This window comes from Hippoglossus hippoglossus, chromosome 22, assembly GCF_009819705.1.
Source record: "Hippoglossus hippoglossus isolate fHipHip1 chromosome 22, fHipHip1.pri, whole genome shotgun sequence".
Lineage (NCBI taxonomy): Eukaryota > Metazoa > Chordata > Actinopteri > Pleuronectiformes > Pleuronectidae > Hippoglossus > Hippoglossus hippoglossus.
Genome location: NC_047172.1, coordinates 21673994 through 21683915, shown reverse-complemented (window position 1 = coordinate 21683915; position 9922 = coordinate 21673994). Strand labels below are relative to the sequence as shown.

The 9922-nt window shown below is 42.1% G+C and overlaps 1 long non-coding RNA gene across 1 annotated transcript; it reads right to left on the bottom strand.

Annotated features, from left to right (window-relative positions):
- Positions 1-582: 582 nt before the first annotated feature.
- Positions 583-9684, bottom strand: LOC117756038. Its single transcript, XR_004612724.1, has 3 exons — positions 9674-9684; positions 7153-7158; positions 583-730 (listed from the first exon to the last, which is right to left on the bottom strand). It is a non-coding gene; the product is annotated as an uncharacterized LOC117756038 (long non-coding RNA).
- Between the last annotated feature and the right edge of the window lie 238 nt (positions 9685-9922).

The window sequence follows — 9922 nt, the reverse complement described above, 5'->3', positions numbered from 1 at the left end:
TCATGTGTGGTCTGTGACATTGTGAAGGGGGGTGAAGAAGAATTGTGCGTAACCGTCACTCCATCAGGGGAGGATACTAAATTGAGGCCCAACACCATCATCAAATCTCTTTCTAATAGATTAATTGGGCAACAGGGAGACAACAGAAAATCATGTTCAAACCTTATGGGATGTTTGTCAAACTGAGCGGCACATTTTAGAGGTTTTGTGAAATTTTCTTTTACAGTGGCACCGCTGGCACCTTGAGAGAATATAAAGCGACCACTCATTTCAGGAGATGTGGGCAAATCTGACATCCTAACCACAGAATAACCTGCACCAGAGTCGACCATGAAATTAAGTTTCTGACCGTTAACACACAGTTCGAGTTGAGGCATTTTCTTAAAAGCATCACTTTTGTACTTAACATAAGAACCACAAAGTTGTGTTTGCTCTGGTGTGTGTTTGTGTGCGGTTAGTTTAGCAAGCGATTTCTTCATTGCTGGAGCTTTTGTGTGTATGTGCGGTTAGAATTGCAAGCGATTTCTTCATTGCTTTGGCATGTATGTATCTGTGTTTCACTTCCCTTTCTCTGATCCTCGGCGGGTATATTGGTCGTCTCCCCCCCGTCTGCCCCTCCTTACTTTCTGTAGTTCAGTCGGCAGTGAAAGTTCTTGTCTCCCCGTCCTCTCGCCGTTGGGGGCAGTTCTTTGCCCAGTGTCCTTTTTGTCTGCAGATTAAACACTCATCTCTGGCAAGTGGGGGTCGTCGAGAGAAACCTCTCCCACAGCCACGTCCGCGACCGCGCCCCTCTCTTCTTGGTTCAGTGAAGTTGGCTCTGCTATCAGCGTTATCTTGTCTGCGTGGCCTTGACAGGGCAGACACAGCCTGCATCATGGTTAGCTGTGCTTTCTGGAGTTGTTGATTCTTTTTCTGCTGAGTTTTGTCTTTGGTTTCTTTGTGTTGACGTTCAGCATGTTCAGAATGACATCTGACCTCTGTCAAGCGAGCATCCTCAAGCCCGATGCAGGTGTGGCCTACGTCTGCCCGTAGTGGGGGGAGCAGACCATTCAGGAAGGCCTGTTTCAGATGTGTTTCATAAGCCCCTGGCTCGTTGCCAAGGGTGTCAGGTATGGGGATGCCTCTGTGTTGATTAAACAGGACGGTCAGACGTGTGAGGAAATCTCCCACGGTTTCGCCTGGTTGTTGTTTGCACCCCGTTATTTTGGACATGTCAATTTTATTGGGGAAGGCGGTCCTCAGGGCGTTGAGGAGTGTGTTGAGAGCGTTGACGTATGCTGCATTAACCGCATCATCCCAGTCTGGTGAAGTCAGACGGAGGTCTCCCCCACAGTGCGGACATATCTTTGCAAAGTCAGTGGGGCCTAAAGATGAGGAAGAGGTGGCGTCATCATTCAGTCCTCCCGCTGCCCCGTCTCCATAGACTGGGAGAGTGGTGGGTGGAGTCTGAGATGGGCCTGATCGTTGATTGGTGGAGTCTGGTCTCTGCACATCATCATGGAGGAGGGTTTTGTCGTAGGTGAGGAGGAAGGCAGGCGTTGAGGTGAGGACTGCCACACCCTGTAATGGAGAATACAGAGATCTATATGATTTCTTTTCAACTTTCTCAGTTTCCTTCTTATCAACCTTAGCCATCTGTTTAAATGTTTGTTTTCTGTCCCTACACTCTGCCTCTTTTTTCCCACATTTCAAGACACTTTCTTATTATCTTCTGTCTTTCCACATTGCGACCTTGATTTATTTATTTTTTCTCTTTTTTTTTTTTTTTTTTTTGTTGCTTTTTAATTCTTCCTCTTTCTCGAGGAGTTTCTCTCTTAAAAGTTTAATTTTTTTCGACAATAAATGACCCGTTATGAGGAAAAGCAAAGTCTCTGGACCATATTGGAAGAAAAATGTCACACTTTCCCGTCCTCACTCTTGCAACCATAAAGCCCACCATTTGGACTTTCTGGGTTCTGAAGTCCCTGACTTCCCCTGTTACCCATCCTTATCAATTAAGTGTATGAAATCGTGCACATCTACAATTTCCCTTGAACACTCAATTTAAGACGTGGACGTCTCCACGAATCCTTGTTTCTTTCTCCGGCAAAACAGGAAAAAAGCCTTCAACAAGGATGATTGCCACAAGGACGAGTCAGATTAACATCATTAATCCACAATAATCCAGAGAGAATGACTAATACACCCATTCCAAATAAAACCCTTTAAATGTATTATTTCTTATGTTTGATTTTGTATTTGAGAAATCATCTAAACAGTCATGAAAATCAGAATGTCAACATCTCACCAGATATAAGATGACCAAAGAGAGGTCTTTGGATCCCTGTGAAGAAGGTCCGGAACCCAAGTTATTTCGGCCCTCTCTTCTCTTAACTGTTGGAGGTAGAGGCAGAAGATTTTCTCTCCTGGGTGATCAGCCACCGAAGACTTCTCGGGTCCAGACGATCTTTCAAGGGATCCTGTTCGTGACGCCAAGTTTGTGATGGAAATTCATCTTGAGATTTGAAATAATGAAATTCTCAGACTGGAGTTGCCTTTGAGTCTTTATAATAGTAAACTCTGCAGAGGTTACACAACAAGCACGGGTGCTCAAAATGGAACTGGCCGCAAGTTCACAAAAGCCAGAACTTATACAAAGAGGCGTTTCATAAAACATAATATGAAAGACATGAGATCATCTGTGTCTGTCCGTCCGCTGTAGCAGTTGGAAGAAAAATATCACCAAATAAGGGCATGCACCCTGTTGATCAAGGTCATAGCAGTGAGACACCACCAAGTAAGGGTTCCATCCTGTCAGGTAGACAGTATCACAGCAGTGAGACACCTAGTCAGGGGGATTTCCAATACCTTAGACACTGGTCAGTTGAATTTTCCACTACAGTATATTGCTAATAAACTGTTATAAAGGGAAAAAGTTGAATTGATGTGTGGTTTTAACAATCTTGGATGAGCAGTAATAGTAAGTTACTAATAATAATAATTCTCAAATGCACTTTACATAAGTTGAAAATAGCAAATACAAGCAAATAACGAGATAAATATAAAATCAACATCATAATCATAATCACAGATATATGATTGATAATAGTGGTTATTCGTTGGTGAGTGCAGTTAGTGTGGTCGAGTTTTAGCAAACTGTTTCATTAAGTTTGAATAGTTTTAGCTCTGCAGAGTGATGATACCTAAATAAACACATGAACTGCCACGTCTGGTGACCTGAAAACCCTTGAATGAGGAGCTCAAGTTCGCAAAAGATAGAAAAAGAAATAGTTCAAACATAGAACCAACCTGAATGTAGCAGAGGGAGACACAAGAATATAAATATCAGACGATTCGGGACTATTCTCATTTGATTGCATTTTCAAAGGTCACTTTATACAGATGTTCACTATCTGTCATATTAGCAGCTTCTGTAAGGTTTAGGTTAGGGAATAATTATGGTGTGAACTTTATTTAATGATTAATTAGGCTTATAATCAAAGTCAAATAAAAGTCATTGTCCATGTATGGTGACACTATGGTTGATGCTAAGAACACTACATTACTGACCCATTTAACATATCAAGATCTCACAAGTTCACGTTTTTTAGTTTGATTGGATGGAAATCAATGTAATCTGACCAAAATCCACGTATATATATGATATTGATTTAACAAGGGTCCCAAGTGATAACATGAGTTATGATTCTGCAACATGTGGGGGAAAAGGGCAGAACAAGTATTATGATGTTCAAGGTGAAGTGTTCTAGGTGGCCCAAGTATGTCAAAAGGTCTTCTCTCCGGTGATGAGGTGTCTCTTTAGATTGATATATTTACAAATGTTATTTGTATTTTTGGTCTGTAGAGTATAGTTGATAGTTGACATGTATAAAAGTTGTTGCTGCACAATTATTATTACTGACGTTTAGTAGTAGAATTAGCTGAACGGAAACGGGTTATTTCATTGAATATTATCAGTCTGACAACAGCGAGATCGCGTTAGCAGGAAACATATTTTTTACCGTTTACAGAATGAAACAGCTGAGAGATTCACAGAGGTAAAAGGAAGAGGAGGAGGGAGAGGTGGAGGTGGGAGAGGCAGGGGCAGAGGAGCTATGAGGGACAGACGAGGGAGAACTCCTGGAGCAGCCACTGCAAGGGAGGAGGAGGAGGAGGAGGAAATACTCCAAAGAAACCGAACTGAAGCTACGCAGGTCTGTATTTTTAGAAAGTGATTTTGTATATTCCCACAAGGTCTGTGGGAAATCAACAAGACCAATTTAACAAAAACTGTTTTTTTTTAAATTTATACCGCAGCTCTGTTTACATCTTACCGAGTAATGTTACTGTAACTTTAGCTGTGCAGTGCATGTCAGTTATTGACTGTAAAATGTCAGAGACACCACTGAATGATTTCTAGTGATAGTATGTTACAGGAATATGTTGACATGTAAACCTGTTATTGTTCTCAATATGTGCGATGAAAACGTTAGAGGCGACAACTATTCACTGACATTACAATTTAGCCAAAAATAATATGACAAATACAGCAAATAATGAACCCTTATCTGTGCTACTCCTTCTTTTATGCCTTCAGAGACTTATTTAGGAAATGACCCTATAGGAGGCAGCGGGGGTTACTCTTTGATGCCTTGACAATGCTTCAGCACAGGCATGGTGACCCACCTTTGGCCATAGGGGTACTTGTGGTAACTGTAGGGACATGCCTACGGACAGGGAGAAGAAATACTGTGGCCAGGATCATGAAAACTGTGTGAGTCGACTACCACACCTCTCCCAGTACTGCCTAGATGAAAGTTTTTTTATCAATTCACAGGCATTACCTGGGAGGATGTTACGGTACTAGGCTATATTAGAGAACCCTGGGGATGACAACAGGGAATATCTTCATGCTGCCTATCGCCACTTTATCTATTAGAAAAATGGCTCTTTAGGTCAGGAGAACCGTTTTGTCGTCCCCAGCTGGTGTGATTGTAGAGTCAGAGACGAGTACCCTGATCCACGAGGACACAACACAGGTTTCCGTCCTGGCCTCTGAGTTTTCTTTCAGGCCCTCTGGAATCTTCATATTCAGTAAATACAACATTCTCCCACCTGCATAAGCATCATCAAAGCATCAAACATACAGTATGTGGATATGATTATTATTTCTCGTTTTTATTGTCCTACTTCAATTTGAAATCTGTTCTAATTTCCTATTTTTTTGTAAATTAATACTGTGCATTTTTTATATAATTTATATATGATTAACTTAGTTTTTTCACTAAATGTTTCAATTGAGTCTACACAACGATATATAGAACTATATTGTTAATGATTTCTATTTGTTGAATTGAGTTTATACTAGAATGTCAAGTGCAATAGATTCCTCCTCACCCGCTCCATGGAGCAGTGGTCCTGTTGAAAACAGTGGCACAAATTATTCATATGTTGTGCACAGGAAGGAGCAGATTTGATTGTCGGTTAATTATTAATAATCATCAAATGTGATTATTAATATTAATGATAGTACTAATCAAACTTAATGATGGGGCACCACCCTGGTATCAGGGACCAATAATCAAACTGTAAATCAGTCTCAATTTAGCAAGTTCACTTAACAATATCAACATGCATTAATATTTATAAAATGAAGAGTGAAGGGTTGAATCCGAGCACTGACTGTCACAATCCAGCTGTATTCACACACACATGCACAAATAATCACAAATCACTGGCTCTGTAATTACAAATATAATTTATCAAAAAAAGGAATAAATAACACTGAGCTCAACAAATACCTCCTGTACTAAGGACACTACCAACACAAGCAACTATACTAATGGCAACACACATGTAGTACCTATGGTGAGAGAGAGAGAGGAGGGGGAATATAGATGGCGCACCAGGTCAAGCTGGTAATGTAGTATCGCCAAATTCAATATGGTGGCTGAACCGCTTGATTTGAAAAAAGGGAGGTAGAGAACAAAAGACTACAATGTGACCTAGCACGTGGCTCTAGTCGCAGAATGGCGATGGGGGAACGAAGTGGTATGGTCACACAGTCTGGTGTTGTCCCCAGAATGTATATAGATGTGATTGTGTGTGTAGGTGCGTCTGAGAGGAGATCTAAATCACCACAAAAGATCATATTTTATTTTACCACACGCTACAAGGCGAGCGAACTGAGGTTCGTCCAGGTGGGTACTGATCTTCCAACATGTTAAATACCCGCTATTGCTCTAATGGTGGCGAGTCGAACAGTGTGCCGGACTCTACAACATGGCACAACAACACGGTAATACACAGCAACAACAGAGGACACAGCAGTCAGGCACAATACTGTATTCAAACAAAATGAACTAATTAGTAGTCCCATCTGGTCTTCGTCTGTGCGTTATCAGTGCGGTCCGTGGCTGAACGCAGGCAGGGGGCCAGTGTATTGTCCTTGAACGGCAGAAATGAGCTGGTTTCCTCAGTGGCAGCGGTGGGGAAACAGTGAAGTTGACAAAATGAGGGAACTCTGTCCATTCTCCTTGAAGAAATCTTTCGTCCTTCAGCAGGCAAAACAGCTGACTGTGCACAGCTGACTGTGGATGCATTAGTTGTCTGTTAACTCGACCAGCGAGTGAAAGTCGTGTGGCCTAGTTCTTTAAAAAATGAAAGGGTAAGGAAAAACAAAAGGAAAGGTAAAAACAGAACTGAAAGTAAAACTGGTTGCTCCCTTTGGCCACCGGGTCACACGGAACGACTTGGAGAGGTCCTTGTAGTTACAGCAGCACACGGGAAAAAGCACAGAGCTGCGGAGCAGGTCATCTTTTATCACCTGCGTGGTGTCACAGGCAGCAGCCCTTGGGGGTCATGGGGAGTCTGTTGGCTCTCAGCGGCCAGAGAGAGAGGCCAGAGTTCAAATTCAAACAGAGGTTCAGACCTCCGTGGGCAACAAAGGAATTTTGGCGCAATTTAACCAACTGCTGCTGAAACGCTGGCTCAGGCTTCTGGGGTTACATGTAGGCCCCACTATTGTTCTCGTTACCTGGCTTTAGATCCCAACACGTATATTTCACAATTTTATTCAGATTTGTTAAAGCAATGACATCTCGCTCAGAGTATGTATCACAGGGTCTGTAGAGCAGAAGAAAGGCAAGACAATTAACCTGAACCTCTCCTGACCTGGGACTGCAGCAATTCTGATAATGATGGTGCAGGAATGGGGGGGGTACCAGGCCGAGCCTTGTGGGGTCAACTGGACGAAGGCTTCTTCTACGAGACATCCAAACTCCACTTCAAATTCTGCGATTAGGAATTCTGGTCTGTAGCTCCTGGATGTAGGCATAAGATTTGTGTGTTTTCAGGGCATAGACGCTGTAACTTCTGGCATTCTCTAGCCTTCTGAAGCTGAAATGACAGTTTTTAACCATTCACTATATGATATACTTCAACTATTTTGTGAATGTGAATTACAACTTGCATCTCTTTGCCCTCTGCAGTTTTCATGGTTGGTAAAGCAATCAGCACTCTTGACTCAAACCAGGGGACTGAAATCGTAGCGCTTGCTTGCGTACATCAGACGGCATACAGGTCTGCAGTTGATCTCATTGAGACATAAATCTACCAAAAATTGACAATACCCTTTAAAGAGCCTTAGACAACTAACACATTGCCTCTTTAAACGCTTTTGTAGATGAGGATCACTGCATCACTTTGACACAGGACAACTTCCTACATCGGTTTCTTTTACCACAGCCTGAACTGAAGAAGCCTTTTAGTTGAGAGATGAGTGAAACGTCTTTAAGAACAGCAAGCAAGTCCAGTAGTCTATGTACACATGTACAGCTCCTGAGGATACCATGACCTGGACGACTGAGAACCTTCACAGATACATGGCCTTTATCTTTTCCTCATCTTGAACACATGTTTTGTGCCTCAACGAAATCAAACCGTTACAAACAGTGATGACGGATCCATAAACAGCCTGGATTCATCATGTTTTGTGGAGGGATCAGACTAACCAGTGTCTTCATGGAGAATTAGCAGTGTAGAACTTGGTTTAGTGGGTGTACTTATGGTGTCTTTTTGCTCTACAAAGCAACTTTTTCCTTCCACCACTTTTCAGCGATGCGTGAAACAGCGAGGTCCCTCATAACTGAGTCGACTTCTCTCTGCGCTGAACAGAGCGGGTCACAGTCTGCGTTTGCAGGCTTTAGTGAAAGTTCAGCATCTCCTGACAGAACTGGGACAAACAGAGAGGGAGGTATTACTTTGGTGTACTGTAAGCAAAACAGGGAAGCTATATTATTGCCAAAGTGAGTGTGCACTATTCACAGACACCCCACTAAGAAAAATGACAAAGCTCCTGGATGGATTAGCTCAGATCTACACCCTAAATGATGCTACTGAGCTCTGCCAGCTAAGTCGTTAATCAAAAGGTCAATCCAGACATTCATCTGAGGGCTGTTTAAGAACATCAATGGTAAATTAGCATATATTTGTGGTTGTCTAGGAAAACAATCGATTCTTCAATAAAGCAGCCGGAGTGTGGCAAATAGGACAAACTAATGACCAACTAGTATTAAAGTCACGAAGCAGTGATGGGCTCAGTCTGTCTGTGTGTGTTCACTTAATTAACCTGTAAGTAAACATCACTGTGGGATTGGTGGGATTTGCAACATGGAGAATAATCCACAGAATATTGATCATCATTTATTCAAACAAATCTGGATTAATTTTATCTCTGTAATATTTACTGGGCTAATTCCTGATATAAATCATAAAAAAAAGCTAACTGACTGCTCGCTAATCCCACCTCCCCAACAATAGCACGTTCGAGATGGACTTGGTCTGACTGAGGCTGACTTGATCTGCCTACGTGATCTTCCGGCAGCTGCAAGGGTGGAGTTAACAAAAGGCAGCCGTCAAGTCACACTTTCTTGTAGTGTCGGTAGTGCCAATCTCGCAGCGTTTGCTTTTTTCGTTGCAGATGAAACAGATGCTTTGGAATTCCCCTGTGATTTTGCACAAAGAATAGAATGAACAACAGAGATGACTGAGATTGTTCTTTTAAAGACGCAGAGATAACTTTATTTTGCCTTTATTAATCGACACACAGAAATACAAAATTAGGAACGCATGAAGTCACATAACAGAAACACATATACACTGCCAGTGGTTATACTTCACAAAATAAAAACATAAGACACAACATAAGCAGTCAGTGAAGCCATTAGCCAATCAGAGCAGAGTTGTGTCTTCACAGAGGCGGCGCCAAGGTGCTGTAGCTGGAGGCGCACATCTGCACGGCCTGACTTTGCCGCTTTGGATAATGTCAGACACAATCTCCAACCAGGATGCATTGTGTTAGGACCAGCATGCATCACATTAAGGCCCAATCCCATTTCACCCCTTGGCCCCACCCCTACCCCTTGTTTTCGAGGGTTATCATGCCCCTTGAAACAGAGTGGAAATCTTCCCCTACGAAATTGGGACAGCACTTCAAGAGGCCGTAACATCATCAGTAGAGTAGTCGTTGATGTAAACAGACGAGACCAAAGTTTTGCCAGGAATGTCAAAATTGATTACAATGTCATGGTAATAACATTGTTGAGTTCTTAAATAAACCAATGCTATTGCTAGCAGTTACTAAAGTGACAAACCAACAATATCCTAATAACATCTATGCAGGTGAATCAATGACATTTGAAATTGAAAAGCTTACATGTTCTGCATTATTTCACGTTTGAATCAAAAGCACACAGCTTCCGTTTGCTAGCAGTGGTGTGTAGGCCACTATGCCAGGATGCTTTGTTATTAGAGGAGCAGTTAAGTTCAGTAACATCGCTGCTATACGCTAGTTAAATCAAATGCATTGTGTATCTTCAAAGGGGGGGTGTGACATGAAATTATGTGAAAATACGGGATTCTCATGCAATAACAATGTAACGTT